This window comes from Hemicordylus capensis, chromosome 2 (assembly GCF_027244095.1).
Source record: "Hemicordylus capensis ecotype Gifberg chromosome 2, rHemCap1.1.pri, whole genome shotgun sequence".
Classification (NCBI taxonomy): Eukaryota; Metazoa; Chordata; class Lepidosauria; order Squamata; family Cordylidae; genus Hemicordylus; species Hemicordylus capensis.
The window spans coordinates 347,406,780-347,419,642 of NC_069658.1; the positions used below are offsets into that span (position 1 = coordinate 347,406,780).

Consider the following 12,863-nt stretch of genomic DNA (forward strand, 5'->3'; position numbering starts at 1 on the left):
AGCAATCCTAATAACTTTTAGAATGTGTGGGGAAATAGTACTCAAAGATTTCATAGTATAGACTTTCATAACAAGTGGTTTACATCTATCTTCTTTGCTCTGGACAATGCCCACCTTTTCCTCAGAGAACCCTATAATATAGATTAGGATTAGAGAGGGTGGGGGTGGGGGCATTGTTCCCTCTAACAGGGATACCCAGATGTTGTTCACTACAGCTCCCAGCATCCCCAGCTGCAATGGCCTTTGGCTACGGATTATGGGAGTCATAATTCCTGGGAATCACTGTTAGAAAGTGAGCGTCATAGCTGAGCAGGAGTCAAACATAAATCTTCACAAACTTAATCTACACTTACTATGCCACACTGGCTTTCATATGTTTAATGTTCAAATAGAGGCTTGAAATAGTACTTAAAGTCAAGGATTACTCAGGTGTGTGTTGTATTTTGTGCATATGAATCTACTTTGAACAAGCATCTACCATAGATAGTTTATAAAACATAGGATTCTTGTTGTTGTAAATCACGTTAAAATAATCCTCAAAGTTCCTTCTCATGGTTGTGCAATACGGTTGATTAGGATATAGCTACAGACATAGACATTTTAGATGGTGAGGCCTCTGAAACAGGAAACCATTTAAAAATCTGCTATTTAAACTGCATTGTGAAGTTTTTGTTGAGAGGTAGTACAGAAAATTGTAATAATGATGAGCAACAGCATGCAGACTAGCAGGTCATAACTAAGCACAACTGAAATCAATAAGACAAGTTAGTCATGACTAATTTAGTCTCAGTCTGAATGAGTGTGTTTATACAACGTGGCAGGCTGGTGTAGCTTCTTCCCAATATCAAGTACACCGCCATAGCTCGAGGAATCATCTGACTAGTAAAATTTTTGTCTGACTGGTGAACTAAGCCAACATTTCTTCACCCCGCCAGTTAATATGCCCAGGGTCCAACAAAAATCTATAAGGAAATATGTGACATCAGGGAGTATTTGTGACTAGCTGGGCTGGGCGCAGAGCATTGCTCCCTTGCACAACCACAAGTTTTTGGATATCCGCTCAGTTCATTTTAGATCCTGCTCAGGTTGAATCAAGAAGGCCCCATTCTGAATGCACGTGCACACACACTGCCTTGATACTGCCTCCCAGAACAAAACTCATTCCACACAGAGATGAAAAAAATTAGAGGGACCACTGGCACAGAGAACCTGCACCTCTGGTTCTCTCTGCCCGGCCACCTGCCCCGCCGCCATTTCCTTCCTCCACTACCATTTTCATCCTGCCGCCACCGCCATTTTTGCCCACCCACCTCCACCTTCTCCCCTCTCCATCCCTCCTGCCTGCCAGTACTAGGCAGCACCGTCATTTTCCCGCCTGGCTGCCTACCTCCAATGCTTCCTTCCTTCCTCTCCGCCTGCCCACCTCCACTGCCGTTTCCTCCCCCCTCCCCCCCCACTGTTTCCTTCCTTCCTCCACCCACTGTCACCTCCTCCCCACCCGCCAGCTGCCCTTGCCTTTCCTCCCCAGCCACAGCACCACCATTTTCCCGGCTGCCACCAACATTTTCTCACACATACCCCATCCCCATCACTATCCTGTCCGACAGCTCTCTGAACTCTTGCAAGAGCTGCCACACATGGGATTAGCCATGGGTATGCCTTAGCGAATTATATATAAAGATTCTCCCCATGATCAAATGGATCAGAATGGTGTAGAGGTAGGTGATTTGAAAAGAAAGGAGACCCAATGTCTTCCATCATATAACAAACTAAATCCCATTAAAACATTAGCTGATATTGTAACTTTATCAAGATATTAAAACTCACTTTATTTCTCCTGCACTCCTCCCATATCCTGAGAATTCTGGCAAGATAGAAATATAGATATATAGATATGGATATATATTAATTGCCGATTCAAATACAACAGTAATTGAAAATATAGCTAAGTTTTTTGCAGCATAAAACAAGGTCAGAGATATTTGATGAGACCAATTTGTATTAAGTTTTACATTTAAATTCAATTTCATGTAGTATGAATTTTCTGGAATTTGTTGTACAATCTGATTGGATTAATTATCCTCAGTTTTATTTGTTTTTATTTTATTGGTCTATAAATGGTAATAGCGTTCAGCAAGTTAAAACGTATAAATATCTTGGCCTTGTGCTCCATGATCATCTCTCATGGAGATCTCACTGTGCCTATTTAGCCACTAAGGCTAAACATACAGTCACAGCTGTATTAAAAAATTTTTACACCAAAGGGGCCTATTCCATTTCTGCTGCGCTGAAGGTTTACCAAGCTAAAATTCTAGCCCAGCTGCTCTATGGAATACCGATTTTTTTGGCAGGAAATCTACAGTCACTTGAACTGGTTCAACCGAGATTTCTACGAGGTATTTTCCAACTCCCTCATTGTATCTCAAATGCGTCACTTCGTTTAGAGGTGGGCATTACCAGGATAGTAGCACAGGCTTGGTTACGTTTAATTAATTACTGGCACAAAATTAACTCTCATGGGTTGGGCTTGGTTCCTTTGGTTTTAAAGGATGAATATCAGTCCATTTGGAAGAAAAGTGTACAGGTCATACTGGGTAATTGTGGGTTTTCTGAGCAATTCATATGCCCCTTAGGCCCAGATTTAGTCAAAAAAGTTTTAAAACAGAATTTGGGACCTGGAGAAACAAAGGGACCTGCGTAGGGTCTCTATTGGAGCTTATAATGATTACTTCTCAAGTTACCCACTTCCGGCAATTTATCTTATATACTTGTCTGCTCTGACCCAAAGGAGAGCATTCTCCCAGACTCGATTTAATGTCCTGCCATCTATGGTTTTGGAGAGAAGGTATAAGGGTGTCCCTTATAAGGATCGACTCTGTCCCTGTGGTGCAGAAGTGGTTGAGACAACTGCACATGTGCTTTTACACCGTACCTTTTACAAAACCATCCGTACCTCCTGGCTTGAACCTTATCTGTGCAAATTTTTGGGACATCAGGATGAGCTCTATGTTGAGCTCTTCCTGTCAGGTTGGCACAAGGGAATTACCTTGGCCACGGCCAGATTTTGTGCAGCTGCTATAAAAATAAGAAATGTTTTATCTAATTTTAATTGATATGTTTTATGTGTTATTCTTTTCTTTTCCTTTTCCTTTTTCTGATAATTGTATTATTGCTGCTTGTTGTATGTACGTTATGTTTGGTCTTATACCGTAAATAAAATGTGAATTTGAATTGTTTTATAGTCAGTTCACTGGGGGGGGGGAGATTTGGTTTGGAAATAAATGAGAAAATAGTAGATCTAGTGTCAAATCCTTTCCCTACTGAAGTTTTGGGAGATAGTACTGATTTATGGTTTACCAACCAATGTGCTTTTATGTTGAGGATAGCTTGGAGACATCTTTCACAGGTAAACTTAGTAACAGGTGCTTACCTCCCGAACTGCCACACCTGAAAGATCTTACGAGCAGCAGCATGCTGCCCAGCACCCGCTGTGGTGGAGGATCGGCTCCACGACTCAGCTGGTAGAGGCCAGCGTGGCCAGCACATGGCATCCATGCATGTGCGGAGGCCAGCAGTATCATTGCAGAGTAGCCATGTGTGGCGGAGCTAATCCTCTGTCACAGTGGGTGCTGAACGGAGGGTCACTGCTGGCAAGAGCTTTCAGGTGCAGCAGTTTGGGAGATAAGCACATACTAATTTACACTTAAAGGTGCCTCCCACCCACCCAACGGCACCTGCACTAGCCTAGTACAAAGTCTATCACCCCTCATGCAATTTTAGGGAATCTGCACTTTAGCAGAAAGGATTTTTTAAAAGATAAATCACTTTGATTAAATATCGGGTGATTTAAATAGCAATAGCACTTACATTTATATACCGCTCTATAGCTGGAAGCTCTCTAAGCGGTTTACAATGATTTAGCATATTGCCCCCCAACATTTTGGGTACTCATTTTACCGAACTCGGAAGGATGGAAGGCTGAGTCAACCTTGAGCCCCTGGTCAGGATTGAACTTGTAACCTTCTGGTTACAGGGCGGCAGTTTTACCACTGCGCCACCAGGGGCTCATTAAAGTCAATGGGAGTTTGCTACAGACTAGTATAGGCACAGCACTGTACCCCTAATTCTTCAGAGCTATAGGCTCTAGGAACAACGTCAAAATACATAACGCTTTGTGCCAAAATGGATGTTTTGCTTCATCATGTTCATGCACACACAAAAAAGTATCACACTAGCATTTTGCCCCATCAAATACCTGAATGCATTGGCTAGACTATCATATCTACAAGGCTTCTTAGGAAAGTAGTTAGCCAAGCTTTTCAGTTCTGCTCTATCACCTTTCTGAACATATGCCCTGAGTGGCTCAAGTAAACTCAATCCTGATTTAATCTAATGCTACACTTCATTTAAAACTAGTGATGTGCACGGACCGGTCCGGAGGCCATTCTACAGGCCTCTGGACCGGTCCGGACATGGGCGGTTTGGGGTTCGGCCAGACTGGGGTGAGGGTTCCTTTAAGGGTGGGGAGGAAGGGTGTACTTACCAATCCCGCCACTTTCCCCCCTCCACGCACCTTTTTTAGTTAGCAATTGGGGCAGCAGGATTCCTCCCTGCTGCCCCTTCCCCCGCTCGGCTGCAAAAGGCTTCAAGAAGCTTTTTGCGTGTGTGCACATTGTGCATGCACGCATCACGTCTCCATGACGTGCGCGCACACGGCCACACACACGCGTGCGCACGTCGCAGACACGTGACTAGCGTGCATGACGTGCACCAATTGCTAACTAAAAAAGGCGCGTGGAGGGGGAAAAGCGGCAGGAGGGATAAGTACACCCTCCCCCTGCCCTTAAAGGAACCCTCACCCCAGTGCCAGACCGCAGCTCCACGGTTCCGTGCACATCACTATTTAAAACCAGAGCATCCATGAACTTCAGAGAGGGCAACCATGAGAGCCACCATTATTTCACTGATGTAAGCAATGCCAGGTTTTGAACCAAGGGTCTGTGATTAGGACCAAAGTTGTGTCTTGGGTATCAGAGCCCACTTCAGGTGTGAAAGGGAGTATGATATGCAACACTGCCCCTGACATTAGCAAGCAGTTAGGAAGCATCTGGACTGAATGTACCTGAACAAAAAACACAATGAACCCAGCCTTCTGCCTTTGCCAGGTCAACGTAACAGTGACTTCTGCTTGCTCCAGCTCAAGCTATTGAGATCAAGGATCCTGGACTGAAGACCCTGCAAGACTAGATTTGGGCACAACGGCATATGGATCAGCCCTGGCAATAGAGCAAGGGGAAATGCAAGACCCTGAATGTTTCCCCTCCTAGAGATGCTTCTGAAATTTTCCTCATCTGAATTTCTCCCCAGTTTTAAAGTTCTTATCTATCTAGCCTTGTTTCTAAACTGAAACCACTGTATATTAGGAATCTGCAACTGATTATCTCATTTCTGAATTTTACCGCTTTCTACAGTTTTCAATCACACATTTGTGTATTAATCAGCATATTACTCATGCAGAACTGGTGTTTTGACAAAATGCCACCAACAGGGAATCCTGATGTAATTATCCATGCAACTGCATCAAGATTATATTGTTGGGGAGTCCATGTGCACATCTGTACAGCTCTGCAAAGAGAATATTGAAGAAATCCCATCTACAATCACATCATTTGCTTTTGCAGTCCTAGCAATGTACATGTCTACACTAGCAATACAGAAAGGGCCCAACAATGCACTGAAGAAACAGCTATGGCAGGCTGTTTTTATACTTTAAAAAGTTAAAGATTAAGATTGCACACTCCAATTCCAAATTTTAGAAATTCTCCTATGGCCAGTTTGGATGATGCTCTGACCAGTCCACCCTCTGAGCAGGGAGAGGAGCTAATAAGTGCATACCTCCACCCTCCCGGTGTAGCATTCCACCACCATCCACTCATGTACAGGACAATTCACTTGAACCACTCTTCAGCATGTAGATAAAATACAACTCTACAGTGGATATGCATGCTCCTTCCCCAGACAATTAGGACAGGCAAATTCAAGTATTACCTGAACCATCCCCCTAGTTCAGGCCTGCTCAACTTAGGCCCCCCAGCTGTTTTTGGACTACAACTCCCATAATCCCCAGACACAGTGGGCAATAGCCAGGGATTATGGGAAAGGTAGGCCAACATCTGCAAGAGGGCCTAATTTGAGCAGCCCTGACCTAGTTAAACCAGAATTCAGAATGCAGGGCTGTGTGAAGTCACAGAGTATCAAAAGAACAGAAAGGGGGGAAATCACATTTTTATATGCTTTGAAATCAGAAATACTCTCTCTAAATTTGTTCTTAGCTCCCACATAAATGGACACAGGATATAAATGCAAGTTTCTCAGACAAAAATATATTGCTCCGAATTATCTTAATTATTGATTTACAAATACAAAATCAAATGGGGAAAGTCTATTTTCCTCTCTTGCTAAAGAGATCTAGCATTCAATTACATTCCCTGCTATGAACTGCTGATACTTACTTCTGTGCTTACTCAATGCCTGGAAGCTGTTAAGGTCTGGATGAATCTAAACAAGCTCAGACTGAATCCAACGAAGACTGAATTACTTTTATTGAGTTCTCGTACCAACCAACAGCTGGATGTGAACCTTGTTTTAGATGGGGTGGCACTGCCTCTAAAGGAACTTGTTTGTGATTTGGGGGTCCTTTTGGACTTGTGCCTCCTGCTTGAACAGCAGGTGGCAGCTGTGGCCAGAAGTGCTTTTGCCCAGCTTCATCTGGTTCACCAATTACACCCTTGCCTTGATCGGCAAGCATTAATGCCAGGGACCCATGCCCTTGTTATCTCCCGCTTAGATTATTGTAACGCTGTCTATCTAGGGTTACCTCTGAGGACGATCGGGAAGCTACAGAATGGTCCAGAATGCAGGGACTTGCCTACTCATGGGTGCCAGAAAATGTGACAGGATAACACCTCTCCTGCAGTCATTAGACTGGTTGACTATTCACTTCCGAGTTCAATTTAAGGTCCTGGTTCTGACCTTCAAAGCCTTGCAGGGCTTGGCACCTGTCTACCTACAGACCTGCCTCTCCTATCCATTTACATCCCGTCCAGTTAGATAATCTCAGATGGCCCTTTTGTCGGTCCCTGACTTCCAAGAGGTTTGGGGCTCTAGGACCCGTGAAAGGGCTTTTTGGTTGCTGCCCCACTTCTTTGGAACTCTCTTCCCCTTCAGATTTGTCTAGCCTCTTCCTTACTGATCTTCAAATCTCTATTGAAAGCTTTTCTTTTTCGCCAGGCTTTTGCCCTGTAGTTTACCTATTTGTTTTTTAGTTTTTTGTTAGTTTACTTTAGTTTTTAATTTAGAATGTAATTTTTAATGTTGCCTTGTTTTGCATGTTTTTGTGCAACACCTGGAGTCTTCGGAGTGGGCGGTATATTAAATGTTTTTAATTAATTAATTAATTTTTAAGTCAAACATATAAACAGTGGCTTAGAGCACTGCTATTGAATTGGGACATTTACGAATTAGGCACTGAACACGTGTGCCCTAAAATATGATGCACTTTAAGAGTATGAATGGGTGGAACTGCTTGGTCAGTGATCTTCACTATTTTTCAAGTGTGTGCCACTTCAATTAAAAAAAAAAAACCCTTCAATGAGAGAGCCAATAAAAGCCTCCCCATCTCTGACAACTTTTAAAAAGTCTTTAAAGACGCATCTGTTCACCCAGGTTTTTAATTAAATAGTGTTTTAATAGTTTTAACATTGTTTTACAGCATTTTGGAAATTTTAAATTGTTGCAATGTGTCAATCTTTTTTGTTATCATTTATTTTGTTTTAATTAATATTTTAACTTTTCTGTCATTTATTCTGTTTTAACTAATGTTTTAACCTTTCTGTTGTAAACCGCCCAGAGAGGTGAATTTGGGTGGGTATAGAAATATGTTTAATAAATAAATAAAAATAAAATTTCCCATCACGCTGACCTCTGCAAAATGCTGCATTTTTCCTAGTGCCAAGAAAGCATCTGTAAGAGAAATAGTGCCTTGTTGAGCCCCAGTGACATCTTGGAAAGTATGGCTGGAGCAGCTGGAACTGTAGTCCTTCCCAAAGCTTTTCCTGTAGAGCTCTAGCACACACCTTCCAAGATGGTGCCAGGGCTCTGTTTGCCTTAAAAGGAGTCCCATTGGCAGTAGACAAAGCACAGAATTGTGTAGTGGGAATGGCTACTTCTGTGGTGCCATAAAGGCCAGTGTAGAGTATTTCGCTTTGGCCAAGGCTTCGCACAGTCCTAACAAATAATTAGTCAGGGAGCCATATTTAGGGTTGTTGGCACCAGCACTGGCTCCAGAGCTTTGCAATGAAGAACACTGTACTAAATTATACACAGCTAAATGTCATAAAAGAAACGAATTATTTTGTTTTACCATCAAAATGTTACTGGAGTGGATTGCAGAAGCTGGAATGGCTTCAGTTATTCATTCTGAGCCAGTGAGGAGAAGATAATTAACACACACACCCTGCATCTCAAGGTATTTCATCCAGTGAGGGGGATGTGTTTATTACCTTTTCCCTTGCTGAATCAAAAGGGCTTCTCTAAATCCAGAAAATAAGCCCTTTAATTCAACCAAGTGAAGGTAATAAAAACACCCCTTTCTGGACTTTCCGTACAGGCAGTGAGAGGATCTAGCAAAGCCTACAAGCTGCACCAGACTCCACTGCCAGATACACTCCACTGCCACATACATACACCCAAAAATCTCCAGTCTAGGAGGGAGTGTTATTAACACCTCTCTTGCTGAATCCAAGGACTTCCATTCTACAATGCTGAAGCAAGGCAGAGGTCTTGCATAGTCCAGGGGGTTGCAACCAAACTCCCTCTTGTATGCCCAAAGGCCTCCAGGATAGGGATGGGGGACTCCCCCTCCCCACCCAGAGATCTCCCTTTATTTCCCAGCATATTCTGAACCTTCTTTGGAAATGCTTCTGCCCCATTGCAAGCCATGGTTCCAGTATGAACTGCTGCCCTAGAGAACTATCCTACCAAAAGCTGAAAATGAACATATGCAAGTTTACAGATTTCATGGCCACGGTAAAGAAAAAACAAACATTGCACAACTAAGGCAGCTCAAAAGAAACATATGAAAGCTTGTTTGACACTGTTGTTTGTGAATTAAAGTAGTAACTCACTTATTATAAGTGAGTGATATGCAGGGGAAAATCATGTTCCTTCACTGTTCTTTGTCAAGTGCTGGAGCAAAAATTTCATCCAGAACATCAGCACCTTCTCAGATTTATGTAAAGATTCTTTCAAACAATTCTATTTTTTTAGGAAAAATATATTGGTACGAGTCTCTTCTTGTTGAGTGGAAAACACACATTTGAGTATTGATTGTTATCACAGAGATTCAGCTAGGGTGTCATAAATATTAAAGTCTACGGCAAAAATTGGCTGAGGCCTTATTTCGAATAGCTTCGCATTTGTTATATTATTTCAAAACCGAGGATAAATTCACAGCTGAGAGCATAGCGACTCGAAGAATCCAAAGCCTTCCCTATTCTATGTTCTCTATCTCATATCCATCTCTTGTTCTCCCTCATTCTCTGTTGGTTCTTCCTTTGCATTCATGAATACGTAATTAAAGAGAAATAGTATTTCTATGCTCATTTGTCTCCCCATCTCTTGTCCTGCTGACACAAGCAGGGGAGTGGCACCCAGCATGAGTGTGTGGTACTCTATGCATTCAGGAACCCTGGGCAATCAGATTCACAATTGTCCTATTGTTGATAATATTACAGTATGTAAATCAGAATTATGTGCTACAAGCTTCTGATATATAATCACAGAAACCCTATACTCATGTCTTCACATACGTTCACTGAATCTGTGGACAGCTAATGGAATATTGCCTGCTGATCATGCCCAGCATCCACCTGTTCCTTGTGCACATGTATAATGGACCTTATTCAGCTCCTCCATGTGATGAACTGAAACCCTGACTGCTAAATAAGGAGATGAATAAGGCCCATTACACACATGCATAAGGAACAGGTGAATGCCAGGAATGATCAGCAGGCAATATTCCATTTCCTCTCCACATATTTAGTGAAGACATGGGTACGGGGTTTCTATTATTATAATGCATATAATCTGTAAAATATCTACAACAGGGCTTATTACAATAGAGATAATGTACATTAATGTTGTATATTATCTACAGTAACAACAATTATGATATGATAATTATAATTGTTTATATAGAACAAGTTCAGTATCTTAGCTATATTTGTCAGGATACAGGATAGTGAAAACAAATAGCTATGTTCTTATGTAGGCGCAATGTTTAACTATGGTTGGTTTTTCTTCATCATTAAGTATTATATCTGAATACCTAGCAATGATTAAAAAATCAACTGTAAACCAGGATGCAAAATCATGGCTTGAAGGGAGTTTGCAGACCATAATATGTGCCAACCATAATTGAGTATTACATCTGCACTGACCAGACCAGGCTAGGATTGTTTTATTGCTTCTCCCATCTCTCTGCTTGAAAGATTACGAACAAAATCCTTTATTTCTCCCTACACCTGCTGTCCAGCAGCAGGGTTTAGTGCATCAAGATAAACCACTGTTTCACTCCACCACTGGGATCTTAATCAACATGTTCTGTCTGCAAGAGTACACACCTGCTTTCCCACACCCCCTCTGGAGTTTTGTTCAGAAGGTGTCCCCCTTCACAAATCCTACAAATTGCTTAAAATTCCCATGAGTTCAAGAACAACTTGGAGATTAGTTCTAAGAACAGTTTAAAAGAAAATCTCTGAAATAAAATACTAAACACTAAAAAATTTTGTGTGTGTACATTGCTTCACCCAAGATTTCTTTAAAACTGTTCTTGCACCTAACCTCCCACATTTTTTAATTTGCGGAAGCTTAAAAAGGGCCATTTGGGAATTCTTCAATGGAGGGGGTCAATTTTTGAACAGAACGTTTTTGGGTGGCAACTCAGGCACACCGATGGACTGAGCATACATTCCCTTCTGCACCCCAGTCTAGGTTTATATGCATTAACAAGAAAACCCTATGGGCTTCCTTTTGGAGGGGCAGGTAAAAATTACTGAACCCCAACACCAAGATTAATTTCATGCATTTTTTAAAGCTTTCAACAGCATCCATGCTGATAGAACTGAGACACTTTGTAAAAGTGGAGCATTTAAAGATATATATCAGGGATGTGCACGGAATGGGATTTGCATTCAGTCCCGAGCTTGGAACGGAATGCAAATTCCTGGGACATTCCGTCAGAACAACCAGTTGGGCTGGTTGTTCTGACGGAATGAGCTCAAATGTTTCGAGTGTTCTGAGCACCATTTTGGATGCCTGTTTTTCCCTTGCTGACTTGTTTTGGCACTGCTTCCGATTAGCTTCTGATCTCCTTGCTTCTTGGTTGGCTTATCATCATACAGATCAGCTCGAAACAGTTGAAACAGCCTGTTTTGCGTCGGGACATTTTGAGCTTGGAACTTTCTACACATCCCTAAAATATATAATGCTAGATAGGAATGGGCTACAGTTTTCCTCATGAAGGAGAGCAACTGCTAAGCAATTAACTTCAACCATACTAGAGCATAACACAGTAGGAACTTTTCTTGTACAAGGCCAATGGAAATGAATAGGAACTGCTCAAGGTAATGCTCCTAGGCAACTCCCATTCATCTCAATAGGTGACATGCAGTAGAGTCCAATCCAGCTGTCCTGTCTTATCCCAAAGGAAAACTGGTTATTCTACAAGGTTAATTCAGTGGTTATCTACTCCAGTCTATATCTGTCCATTGTGTGATGAAGTAGTCGAGATTCAAGTCATTTGGAAAAATTACTGCCCACAAGCTAAAATTATCTGCTCAATACAAAAGTACTATGATGACCACCAACGTTTAGGCCTTTGAACACAGCAGTTCTGCAATACTTCAGGCAGTATGATCTTTTAAGAGTCTGCCCATGTATAGAGGATTTGGAAATATACACCTGATGGCTTGGATACAAACAACCTCGCAACTAATTTGGCTCCAAACAGCCCACACCATACCCTGTGGCATTCTGAACTAAGTTTCTAGAACAACAATTCTACTCCATCTACACATCTGACAAGCCATTTTTGAAACCAAGAAGACTTATAAGTATTCAGGGGTTCTCTATTCAAAAGAAAGAAAGTCAAAAATTACATATATATATTAAAAGAAGTTATGTTGATCCCGATGAAGATCCACATTTATATATTAGTTTAAAGGGTTCACATAGGGATGTGCACATAACCAGTTTGGAGGCCCTTTATGGGCCTTCGAACCAGTTCAAAGAACTGGCAGTTCCACTGGTTCAAAGGCGGTGGGGGTCTATCTTTAAGAGTGTGAGAGGGTGCACTTACTCCTCCTGCCGCTTCTCCTCCGCTGGCATCCGTGTTATTCAAAGCCCATCAGGGCGGCAGCATACCTCCCTGCCGCCCCATTGCCCTCATCTTCCGGATATGACCAGAAGTTGCCAGCATACCTGCGTGCGTGCGCCCGTGCCGACTTCCAATCATATCTGGGCAGCAGGGAGGTACACTGCCACCCCGATGGGCTTTGAATAACACGGATGCCAGCGGAGGAAAAGCGGCAGGAGGAGTAAGTGCACCCTCCCCCGCTCTTAAAGATAGACTCCTGCTGCCTTCGCGTCTCCCCGCTGCGGTTCCGTGCACATCCCTATTAGTTACAGAATCTATCATTGTTTTAAAGTTTTAGTATTATAACTTTGCTTTTAATCTGTGTTTCATTGTAACCTCCCAGAGGCCTGAGTTTTGAGCAGCATATAAATATGCTAAATTAATTCTA

At 42.2% G+C, this 12,863-nt stretch overlaps 1 protein-coding gene across 4 annotated transcripts in view; it reads right to left on the reverse strand.

The window, feature by feature from the left end:
* SPOCK1 (SPARC (osteonectin), cwcv and kazal like domains proteoglycan 1) overlaps nucleotides 1-12,863 on the reverse strand; it is a 904,393-nt gene that overhangs the window by 886,363 nt on the left and 5,167 nt on the right. The window lies entirely within an intron of this gene.